The 13,126-nt window shown below is 35.1% G+C and overlaps 1 long non-coding RNA gene across 1 annotated transcript in view; it reads left to right on the forward strand.

Annotated features, from left to right (window-relative positions):
- Positions 1–13,126, forward strand: part of LOC108639722 — a 46,245-nt gene that overhangs the window by 30,664 nt on the left and 2,455 nt on the right. Inside the window, exon 3 of the long non-coding RNA XR_001920692.2 lies at positions 11,080–11,179. This is a non-coding gene — a long non-coding RNA (uncharacterized LOC108639722). The remainder of the gene's footprint in view (positions 1–11,079; positions 11,180–13,126) is intronic.

Raw genomic sequence — 13,126 nt, forward strand, 5'->3', positions numbered from 1 at the left:
AAAATGAATACTTTCTTGATAATTGCATTCTTTCTTTACCTAGCATGAAATGTATTGAAAGGAATGTGGCAAAAATCTCAACATGGATAATTGATATGAGTTTATTTTTTTCTCTGTGTTTCTCAATCCATTTATAATCTGATTGTTTTTCCCTATGTAGCTGGAAAGTAGTAAAAACCCAAAGACAATGCATATGCTTCACTGTTCTGCTTCCAATTTTGCATCATTAATTTCTTGATTTTCTCAAAGACTTTTTCAGTAATTTTGTGTCAGATTGTGAAATTGACTGCAAATTAGAATTTTCCACTGACTCTAGTAGGAGGTTCTGCTAAGAAAGCAGTTGCCTGGTCAGGATGACTGTGAGATTCCTCTGAAAGAAAGAACCTGATGTCTCCTAAAAAATAGGATAAGAAGTACCGATACTGTGGTAGTGGTGTGAAAGCTGGAAAATGAAAGAAGAGTTGATATAAAATGGTACTCAAAAATAGAAACCAAGTTAAAGGTGATGTTTTTGCTGTTGGCTCTTTTTCAGACCATAAGCTGAAAACTAATTTTTTTCTATTTCTTCCGCCTGAGGAAGGCCTCAAAGACAGAGGAATGCCTCTAATCTAGTCTTGTAATTGAACACGTGTTTTAAAAACTAGAGGAATGTTGTTGGGGCAAAAGTGATGGGGCAGGTCAGAAGAAAACACATTGTTTTCCTTAACTAAAGAGTCTCTGAGAAGTAAATGCCCAGAGTTACTCTAAATTCAGTATTCTTCCAGGGACACCTTTGGTAAATAATTAAGACTGTTAGTGACTTAACTAAGTCCAATTATGGATCTAAACATTCCTCTGAAAATCACTGTCTAAAAATTTCCCTGGTGATGTTTTTTTATGCAGAGGACTTGATTCAACCATCCTGATTTCATGGTATAATATAACTTTTGCATGGAGTTTAATTGATGTTAAAAGGCCAGATTCTAATCTCATCTGTACAAGGGGTACATCTGTAGTAAACCTATTAAGGTCAGATGAGTTACTTTAGATTTACAGCAGTGTAAGTAAAAGCTTATAGGGTGTATTCACATAAGATTTATTTATGTGTGTAAAGGTTACATGCTTGGGCACCTAGGTTTTCTCTTAAAGATAAAAATTTCAGCTTTTATGTCCTGTATTATAGGCCTACTTATTTATATATTCCTATAAATTAGTGGTTTCTATTTCATATGTAAATGCAAACACTTTAAAATAATCTGTCTTTGAATCTGAGGAGATACTCGGGGGAAGGTGAACAAAAATACTCACTTTTTTCCAGCTAAGGAATGGCAGTTCATTTTTTCTCACAAAGATCTTGTATACACTTACTCCTGTAGTATATGGCTAGCACACTTTGCTAAAAATGGTTCTCCCTTTCACAGATGTGGCCTTAGACAAGCAGAGGCTGTGACATCCATGGGCATAATATATGAAAGCCTAAAACTTAGAAGATGCATCTTTCTGATTCCCTCTGAATATAGTGATGGAATCACATTGACTTTGTAAGGGTACATGCAGCCTCCAGAAGAAACAAAAAATGTTACTGTTTAGAGTTACAGGAATGGGCAAAAAAAATACTTGACGCATTTATAGCACAACCAATTCTCAACATTGCACAAACCTTAACTAATTCATCAATAAGACAGGTGATTTGGCATGATGTCTTTTCCACTTGATATAACTTTGAGTAAAAAAAATACTATGTGTATATATATATGTGTGTGTATATATATATATATATATATACATAGTGCATGCCATTGAACAAATTATGTCAGAGAACAAAACACAGTAAAGTCTACACAGACATGAATGTGTCCATAACAGAAATATGGCGAGTATAATATAGAAGGCAAGATAGGGTCACAGTGGCTTAGGCACATTCTGTTCCCTCCTAGGCCTAATTTTTTTCAGTTAGGTTAACTGGGAATCTTTCTGTTATTGTACAGAAAAGAACACATTGTTTTATAGAGAAAAAAAGCCCAAACAAAAAACCCCACCAACACTCTTGGAAACTGTGGAACCATTTTGAAAACAGGAGGCAAAATATTTCCAGAGAAAAAATAAGAAGTGATATTTAAAATCCCCAAACAGAACTGTATTATAGATTTTGAAATAACAAAAAATAGGAGAGAATGTCATGGGCATGAGGCTTACAGTGGGTTTACATTGCAAACATAAGTGAAGCACCCAGAAAATGCTCTGGTAGATAAAAATGGCCACTGACCCAATTAGTAACAAACCAAAGATATCATAAATGTAGCCGAGAGTCAGAGGTGTTTTTCAAGCACAGTTTTTAGGATTCTAGATTATGGAATGAATAATCTTGAACAAAGAAAATGAGGAAAACACAAAAGGTTTGTTAAATATTGATCCGCTGGGGACTAAAATCAGTGGTGTTTAGTGAAAGGCATATGGCCACCCTAATATGTTTCATAAACAAGGACCTAAGTCTTCTTTGTAAGCTAGGAAAATATATTTTGCACTTATTTTGTATACTTTACGTATCAATTGTAGAGCTTAATTTTTCATATAATCAGTTTCAGCTACAGTTTTAGATCCTTTTTTGTATTTTTTTTTATATTAAAATTTTACCTATATGTACAGATTGTTTTTGGAATGAACTGTAATTCATGGTCCTTATAATTCGATATTTCAGCAGATTATTTCTGACTTCATGATTATATTCCCTTACATGTAAAAGCTGCCAGTTCTGCCTATCCATTACTGTTTTAGAGTAACCTACCGGCATGGAAATTCTAAAGCAGTGCTTTGTATCCCATTTCTCTGCTACTGGAATTTTAATTGCTCCTTTAAGCCACCTTATTCAAATACATGTTGAAAAAGTAAAACAGTCACAGGTGTTATTTGGTAACTCCTGCCATAGAAATTAAGGCAGACTGCATTTAATGAATGAAATAATTATCAAAAACTGAAAGGAATAATTTAAACCAGATGAGAGGAAGTGATATTTCTTATGTTAAGCTGCATAACTGATGTGTAGAAGTCACTTCCAAAGGCAATAACCAGGATGACACTCCAGCAAAGTATTAGATATGCTATCACAACTTGAGTGGCTACATTATATGAGAAGTCAAGTGTGTACAGATAAATAATCAAAAAGTCAAATAATTAAATTATTCTTCTGGACTGGTAACTTCATCATGGTCCTTTTCTATTTGTAAGTGATTTTTCTTTTGTTCAGATAATGTTGGCCAGCCAACCAGTCAGGATGATCTGATCCAGGATATCAATTCAAATTCTTTTTTCCATTAAATACATAATTCCCATAGAATGCATGGAAATTGCATCTGGTACAACAATGGTTGAAAATTTTTTATGATTATGGTTACAGATTTTGTATGAAAAAAACCCCAAAAACCAAACAAAATAAATCCTTAGGGAAATTGTCTTAATATAAATTCATAAACCAATGCAGTCCTTCAGTTGTACAGATGGACGATATCTTAAACTTAAGAATTTTATAGAACATCAATAATTTTATAATTTTAGGGCTACAGTGTTTTAAACCTCAGCAAATATGATCGAAATAAGGTTTCCTTAAGCTTTCCTTATGCTTTCAAGGTGCTTTTTCTTTAATATGGTTATTTGATAGATTAAATATTCCACTGGAATTTTAAACTTTTTATCTGTAAGAGTACTGTAAAAGCATAAAGTCTCTTCTGTAAAATCTGATGTAAGCTGTGCATCTGTAGTCCTTTTCTGCAAAATTTAATCCACTCTCCTTTGAAACAGAGGAAACTCCTGCAAGCTTTTTGCGGGTATTTTCTTTCACCATTCTGGTTTCTTTTCCATCTGATTTTCATACAGCTTTTTTCTTTATGCCTTCCAATGAGTATTTTCTTCTCTCTCTGAGTCTCAGTGAAGCTCTTCTGCGTCCTTCTTCCGCACACTTTTTGACTCTCTTACCCCTCTCATTCAAGTAGTGGTGGATGATGTTTCTCTCAAGTTAGCGAAGTATCTCTGTGTCTGGGTCACTCATGCTGTGAGGCTATACAGTGATCTGTCACACCAGCCAAATATTCCAAATTGGTTTAGTACCTTTAATAAACAACTTTGCAAAAATAAGAGAAAACCCTGCTCTTTTTTATGTAAATGAGAAAACCTGTATATTGCTGGAATCATAATCTAAAGATTTTTTCCCATTGTGGCAAGGATCACAAGACCAGTTGCATTTTATATATGCTTAACCATCATAGAAGCAGTAAAAGGCAAGAAAAATTTACAACCCTGCATAGTATAAAACTGCTTAAGATCACCTCGATGTGTGCATATGCATTCTGAAACTACAGAATATGGAGAATTTAAGGGCAGGCTAAATCATGTCATCTCTTTTCAGTCCAGTTTCAGTAAAAAGACACATATATCCAAGCTTTATTAATCAGGTCTGCCTATACACAAATATGCACACTAATCGGACATTATTGCCACCTTATCATGGTTTTAGGATGTCGTTTATTGCTGTTTCTTAATTGGACTTAAATCCCAAAGTCATGTCTCAGAATAAACTGGTGTCATTTTAAGATTTAAGAAACATTATTCTTTTTAGTATATGTTTCCCATTCACTAAGAACTAACACTTTCCTTTTTTTCTTTTTTCTTTTTTTTTCATTTGAGTTATCTGTGTTGTATGCTAAATAAAAATAAAATTAAAAGAAATACTTTCAGAGGATTTCAGACCTCTGACCCAGCAGACAGTCAAATACAAAGTGTGGGTAACCAGAAATCACAATCATTAGAAGAACCAAATCTTTTCTTAAAAGTCCTAAGGTCCAGCTCAGGCTTGGTATCACACCACTGTTTTGATGGGATGCTATAATATTTTATTTTTGCTTTTTTTTTCTCTGTCACAGAAGTGAAGTAAAAAGTCTTTAAAATAAAATTTAAAAAAAAAAAATCTGTTAATCATGTATTACCTACATTCACTACCATTTCTTGACCAAAATAGTCAATTCCATTTTGTTTAGAATGTCAAGAATCAGTGTTTTGTCAGGCTCAAAATGCTCAAGAAGAGTTTCAGAAACATATTTATCCACAGAGGCCAAGTCAGCCTCAGTATAAGCCAACAACCTTTTAGGTTGCTATATAATTTTTCTCAAAAGCAAGATGTTCTTCTGAAGCATTATCACTCACATGGTGAGAGATGGAGAGAGACAACAGATTTTGCACTAGAATATGTAATTTACCTTCTTTCAGCTGTTCTGACTCAGTTTCTGGTCTTTATTTTGCTATACAAATAGAGATTAGGCATTTCTTCTTAGAAATAAAAATATATTTTGTAGATTTAGTTATGTATTTTGAAATAAAATATAAGATTTCAACAATAAAGGAATACAGAATTATCCTGACATGTTTCTGTAATAATTTGCTCTGCAGAAGCCATTGTTATAGGACTGTATCGGGATCATGAATAGTATGTTCAATGAAGATAACAGCAGTAAGAAAATCACTGTGTTAGAAAAAAATGTTTAGTCCGGGCCTCTGTTTTAAGTGCTTGTATATCCAGCTTCCATAACACTATGCAGAATATATCATCAATGAGGGAAAAAAAATAATGCATACTAAATCAAATACAACAAATCAAATACAGCAAAAAAGGAGGATGCTGAAAGGTTATCTGCAAACTTCTAATTAAGAGAAGATGTTGAAAATTGAATGCAAAGACTATGGAAAAGAGCTGAACTTGTCCCATTAAATACAAATTATCTAATACAGTTTTCAAATGCACTGCAAAGGGCAGCATAATATGGGGAAGGCAGTCACACATGCTTACAGTGAAGATCCCTGAAAATTCTTTCATGGCATTTTTAGAAATACACATTTTAGAAATGTAAGCATCATTACAGAGGGTAGTGCAGGGTGAATAGCACCTACAGTGTGCCATTGTGAAGGTTTCCAGTGGTAATAGCAGTCATGCCCTTCAATTGTTTGTGATTTTTAGCCCACAGTATTGATCATAACTCTTTCCTGCTTGCACCTTTGTCATTTTAAGAGCAAGCATGGGGCCAAATGTGTTTTACTTCACCTTTCTTACAATATTGTCAGGTAGAATGTTATCAAAAAAAACCTCTGACACTGAAGAACAGGGTTATCAGTGTTCTGTGTAACCACTTCTTCCTCCCACAATACCATAGGGTTTTCTTTTTGGAGGATGAAAGGAAGAGTGCAACCTTCCTTTCCTAGATCAGAACAGTGACAGTGATGACATGATGCTTAGCAGTGTTGTTTTCTTCTGTTTGAGGGTTCTGGTTGCAAACCTGCAGATCCAGGGATGATATTGATTCAAGTACTGGACATCATACCAAGACTTCTCTGTTGCTTCATGTATGACAGGACTGATGGTTTTAATTGTTTTTAATTATCACATTAATATTTTAAAAATATTTTTCACAGTATTCTGTGAGAAACCAATTTTCAAAATTACACAAAGCATTCAAGACAAAAAAAATTCTTTAATAATGAACATGTACAGTTTTATTAGGACTTTTTCTTCACAATCATTTCACACAGAGAAATTTAATACAGTGTTTTACTCTCAGACATTTTTATTTTTATGTAAATGCTTTATATTCTGATTCAATACTTAGGTTACACAGTGTGCAGTATTATCCTGATTTATTGTTAGGTCTTGTTATCACCTACTGCTTCTTAATTCATGAGACTAGGAGTTTTCAGAACAGATGTATAGTTTGTTCTGGACTAGGACATCTGCAGGAACATATATTTGCAAAAGTACCAACATTAACAATTTTGGTACTCCCACCTCAAGGTAACAAAGACTTTCTTACCTGCATTTTTGCAGGTCACACTGACGTTAATGGATAAAAGTTATGCTGTTCTGTTGCTCTGGCTCTATTCAGTTACACAGAAAACAAAGATGGTGAAGACCTAATAGGTTACCTAATGTTTTTCTATTCCACTGAAGGATTGTTCCTTAAAGTGTTTTCTCTTGCAAAGAACAGGAAGTCCACTATGTCCCCTGGGAAACTTTTCAACAGTCTAACAGAATTCACCATTAGAAACATTTTCATTTTGTTCAGTTTACATTTTCCTTTCCCTCATTTCATTCATTTCGTCATCCTCACTTCTGTTTAATGACAATAATCTGACAATCAGACTGTATTGTCTTTCCAGATACATTCCCAAACATTTGTAACCTAATTCTGCAGTCATTAATAATGTACAATGCCTACAAGTGATGAAAATTTAGTCTCCAAAAGCAATTCTGCAAGGTGCTGGGCACACCCTGTAAAGTGCTGCATGGCCCTCAAATTCATCACCTTGCGGTTAAATTCAAGGCTCTCATCTTTTTATTCAGACCTCTCCTTAACATTGTCCTGCTTTATTTGACCTAGACATTTGACCTGCTTCTGCCCTCTCTTTTCTACTAATGGTGTTACCCTTGGTGCCCTGGTCGCCTCCTCCCTTTCTTGTTGTTTTGACTCCTCCTCTCCATGCACATCTTCAGCAAACTGAATCAGGAAACATGCAGCTTCTTCTTAACAGGGTCTCTGCCTCAACTCCAGTTTTGGCATTAAAATTAAAGTAATGCATGTGATATTTTTGAATGTTTGTAAGTATATTTATTTTACAAATTATAAATATTGAAATAATCAACCCTAAGGTAAACTTGCTTTTGCTAAACAACTGAAGTTACTTAGCTTTTGCCATGAGGTTTTCATCTCTGCTCTCATTTCATCCAGTTGTCAAAGTCGTCTTGAGATTGTAGTAACAGTAAACTTCTCTGGGAAAAAAAGATGTCTGCTTTGGAAGTACAATATCTAAGAAAGCTAAAAACAGTTTAAAAGAGTTTAAGAAAGTTAAAAATGCTTAAAAAGTTAAAAATTTTAATTTAAAAATCTTAATGCTAAAAAAATAAATGTTTAAAAAATTTAAAAGGTAAAAAGAAATTATGTATTCTTAGCAGTAAAACAATGATAGTAGTAGTAGTAGTTTGATCCTGAAATTCCAATAGAGAAAAAAAAATCTGCAATTTTCAATACTCTTTGTACTTCAACATTAAATGTAGCTTGGGCTTCAAGTAAATTAAGAAATAGAAGGTAATTAGAAGACTAAATTTTTGGGCATAACTCAAACTTTATACTGAGTGGAAGAAGCAGCAAGAATTTTCCTGAATGTGCAAATACTTCTCACTTGAAAAAATAGGTGCAAAGAATGGTTTAGGATGCTGAAGCCTAGTGATGACTAACCTGTTTGAAACGAATAACAGAAGTATATGCAATCAGTCTGGGTGAGGTTTTGAACTGTATCTGTAAATTAAGTTATTTGCTCAAGTGTTATGGGTAACTTTTTATAACTCTGTCAAAGCTGTTTGCTAGATAAGTGTAGATCTATAGCTATCTCTTGAAAGTATCCTCAGAGTTCCCAGGCTGATGTGCATATTTAATCTAAATGCACTCACGTGTACTGCAAAGGGCTATTTTAAGAGAGTAAAGCAGAAAAAGTGTCAGTAGTGTATCCATGCAGTGATCCTGGGTTGAATGAATGACAGAGGAAGTTCATTCAAGAGACATTTTAATCTGATTTATCAGAAAAAAACCCCATCTTTTCCCCATGTTCTTTCTGATCTTACATGGAAACAAATATGGAAAGAATATTTTCTCCTAGTTTTAGCCCTAGTTCTGTTGATATCTTTTATTATATTCTGCTGCTCCTTTGGGAACTGCTTTGGTTTTATTTTTCATTTGATCTGATGTAAGCATCTCTCAATTTTACAAGAAGACATTTATTTATTTCACTGATATCTAAATTTTCTTCCACTATTTGCCTCAGGCCTGACTTGTATTATCTATGGACAGAGGCCCACGCACCCTTATGGCTCCCCCAACATGTCAGCAATATCTTTAAATTATCATCACTTCAGAGTTTTGCACAGGAGTCCTCTGTTCTTAGAGGGGGAAACAATTTGTGTTACAGTTGTTTGTACACCAGAATTCTTCTGTGTCCTTAGCCTATGAAATAAATGGAAACAAAAAATACAATTGCGTTATTTATTTGCTCAGTGAAAACAAAGTATTTAAAAATATTTTATTATTTAAAAAATCTTGTGATTTGACATTTTGGCCAAATCTACCAACTCATAAGTAAGTTTGAAAGTGAGTTTTGTAAAATTGTGCAACTTAATGCCTTTGCTACTTTTCCTTTTCTCTGAGCTACAGAAAATTGATACCAAAACTTTCCTCTATGAATTTACTTTTAGTTGCAATGATATCCTTGTGCATGGAATAGAGAAACTCTCTTGCTGTCATTCATAACTGCCTTAATGCCTTTCAACAAAATCTTAATTGAGAAGAAGAAATTGTACTCCTTCATTTACCCCAAACTTGATACTATTTCTTTGAAAAATGAGAAGCATAGTCAAAAAGAGAGAAAATCCTGCATGCACGTGTGCTCTCACACATCTGCCCATCACATTGCCAGGTGACAATCACATATTCTTACTTCGCTCATATACGGTTTTCGTCGTTTTTCTTCACCTACTTTTTTGACTACTTGGCTGCATCCAATCACAAGGTTCTTGTGGGAATGGGTCTATACAGAATTCAGACCCTTCACACAGGAGTTCATTGTTCATCACTGAAGAGCTGCTCCGCTCCAGACTGTTGCCCCCTCAGAAGAGGCCAGTCTTTCACTTTATCTAATTAAACATTGATTGCTTTTTTATTGGAGTCCAGCGAGTAGATCAGAATAGAGACATTTGTCAGCTGAGGAATTGCAATTGCAATTGCAAAATCCATGTCTCCATTTGCAATGGACTCTGTGCTGGGAAAATTTGTGTGACTTAAAATGTATTCTTATGAAATCAAAATTCGAATTTTAAGCTTATAATTCTTGAAGCACTGAATAAAGAGGAAAAACTCTGAGTATTATGTGACTGATGGTGACTTTCATGCAATTCATTGTTATGTTTGGGGTTTTTTTGACCAGCAAAATGCTAGAACCTGGATTTTGTTCTGAACAAAGACATTTCTGGCAAAGTAATGCAACTGCCTGCTCACTTGATTGTTTAATGTAATGCTCACTTATGCAGAAGTATGCCACCTGCTGATGCATAAAAAACACATCTGGTATCACCTGTGTCTTATCTCAGTCACTGACATGGCCGAACTTTACTTAGTTTAAGAAATATGAGCACTCTGCTTGACTGCGGATAAGTACACATTCTTGTACCACTGAACAGAGCTATTCTAGCCCAGCGCTTACAACTTTCATAATTTTATACTGATTTCGTTGGTACTATCTGTGCTTCTACAGGACCTTCTGATATACTATAAATTTTTCTTGTACAGTCTTTTATTTTAACATTATTTTCAACTTGGCAGTATTTTGCTACTGAAGTTTTGAGGTAGCAAAAACACAGTTGAGACTTTTACTATCTTCCATTCTACACAGAAAAGATACAGTACTTTTCAAGCCTGTGATTTGATGATATTCAGTAGGAAGCCAAAGACAGCAGAGCTTGGTTGTTTTTTTTTCACCCTGACAAAGTGCTTTGAAAATCTTACCGCAGATTTCTTGTCCATTGTCATCCATATTTCCAGAAATGATAAGCACTCATTCTTGCTGCTGAAATAAATGAAAACACACAGCACTTCTACAAATCAGATTTTCAATATGAGTATATTAATGCTTGTTTTTTCCTTATAGCAATTATCTGTGCTTCATATTATTTTGCTGTTAGTATAAATGTAGAGATAATAGTAAAAAAAAATAAGATTGGTCATCTCGCTAGGAGTTGAGGCTTTTTTTTTCAGGTTTTTTTTTTCTTCTGTTTTCAGAGTAAGCAAACAAGTGAAGCTGCAGAAAGTGGCATAGGTGCTTGAGAGGATTATTTGTAAGACTATTTGCAGTGCCATCTTGAAAATGCATTTTGGAAAGTTGTAATGAAAAGGAGGGATGTTTTGGCACAGAATCTGAGAGGAAAAACAAAAATGTTTTAAATAAGAGTGTTGATAACTCAATGAAATTGCCAGAAGGGATTGTTTTGCTGGTAAAAGTTATGTGTCACTTTTTGGCCAGGAAGACAACTCCTGACAGAGATGCTTCCTACAGCACACCATAGTAGTGGGAGTGGAATAACTGCTGCATCACCAACACCTGTGAGCATCACCTGGAAAAGGTGAGCTTACGTCGGGAGGTAGGGTGGGGGGTGAGAGCGAGGGGGATGGGGGCGCAAGGGAGGGGGTGGAGAGGGTGGTGCTGGGGGGTAGTGCCTGGCGTCACATCCCGCTGAGGGATGGGTCCTTAGGGAGTGTCATTAATAAGCTCGCACAGAGGGGCTGGTGGTGCCTGTACACAGGAGAACAAATCAAGGGTACGCCAAGCCACGGAGTACAAAAGGGGCTGTTTCGAGCAGAGTGATGGAGGCGAATGTGCGGTGAGTGACAGCCGAGTCTCCTGGGTAACAGGGCTCACCGGGAGCCGGGTTGGTGCAAGGCGGTAGAGACGTGAACAGGAGAGGGGGAGCTCAGCAAGGGCCTGAGGCTGCTGTCAGAGCAAGAACGAGCTCTGAAGGATGCCCAGCGTCTGCAGCAGCAGGGTGCTGACATACAGGAGGATGCTGAAGGGGCCTTTGCCCTGGGGATGGAGATATGAGTCATGTAACTCTCTCCTGAACCTGCTGGTACTGGAGTGACCCTTGTTAAGCAGCCTGAACAGTGCTCTTTTAACATCTCCACTGAAATGGGAAAATTGTTTCCTTTAGGATGGAAAATATTAAATTTATTTATTAATTTTTAAATCAGTCTTAAAATTTACAAGCTTGAATTTCTAATAATTGCTGTTCCAGCTAATTTATAATTTCTGTGTTGCTAGGATCTGTAACACAGCACTTGCAGCTAAAATTGTTAATGAAATAAAGTCTTTTTTGGTAACCCTAATCAAGTTCTAAAAATTGTTTTCATATTTAGTCACAGAGCGTTATAAACACTTTATAAAAGCCTGACAATCTATGGGAAAATATTGATTTTGACCACGCTGTGTTTTCAGAAGTTTGAAGTTCTAATAAGAATTTAACTTTTAAAAAAATTGATGTTTATTCTTTAAGGTAAAATCATTAGAAACTTAATTTTCTTCACTCAGTATATAGCAGGAGAATCACGTATGTACGTTATAAAAATTTAGCGATCCCTTAAATGCTGCTAATAAGTGGAATAAGTCTTTCTGTGTGTAACATTCTCTCCTTTACATGAGAGAAAAAATTGTAGTATTTTAGAATCTAACATATACCCAGCAAATACATATATATGTATATATATGTATATATATTTATATATATATGTATATGAACATGCATACATATACACATTACACTTATGTATACAAACATAAAAAGGTGGCATTCACATTTTTTAACCCTGTGTATCTGCTGATCTACTGAATGGACCTAATTTCTTTCTCTTTCTCTCTCTCTCTTTCTGACCTCTCTTCCCCCTTTAGTTTTGGTAGAGAGAATAAACCCAAACCAGCTCTGTTGTCTTGGTTGTATGATTTAAGTCATCAGACTAAAGACTAGGAGTAAGGTCATATAAATGAAAAGAAAAAAACCACAACAGAACAGCTATAAGAGATTGAGACAAAACTGTTCCTTCTTGGGCATCAAAAATATGTCACTTTCCATTTTGCAAATACTTATGCATGCAAGAATCCCCTTCAGGGTATTTAGATGACTCACATGCATAATATTACACACAGATATTGCAGCACCAAGGTCTTGTTTGTTGAGTTTCTCTTAGAAAGTCTTTTATTCATATGAAAAATGCATTTCACTGTAGATAGCCCTTGCCCAGGTGTAACCCCATCACAGCTCAGCCTGAAGGAGCAGTTACTCCCCGATGAGATAATAACTTATTTTCAGGAGAATGATACTGGACCATGTTTGTGAGGACTGCAGTCAAAAAGTGCTCTGTGTAAACTACTAGAGATTACCTAAGAAGGACAAACATAACAAAGTAACATAAAGTATGAGAATACCACATTAGTGATTTAACCTGTATTTCTAAACTATTATACAGAGTGACTTAGTTTGGGATGCTCCTGTTGAGTAGTCCCTTTATTTTAATTTAAA

Source organism: Manacus vitellinus, unplaced genomic scaffold (genome assembly GCF_001715985.3).
Source record: "Manacus vitellinus isolate BGI_N305 unplaced genomic scaffold, ASM171598v3 scaffold_23_pilon, whole genome shotgun sequence".
Lineage (NCBI taxonomy): Eukaryota > Metazoa > Chordata > Aves > Passeriformes > Pipridae > Manacus > Manacus vitellinus.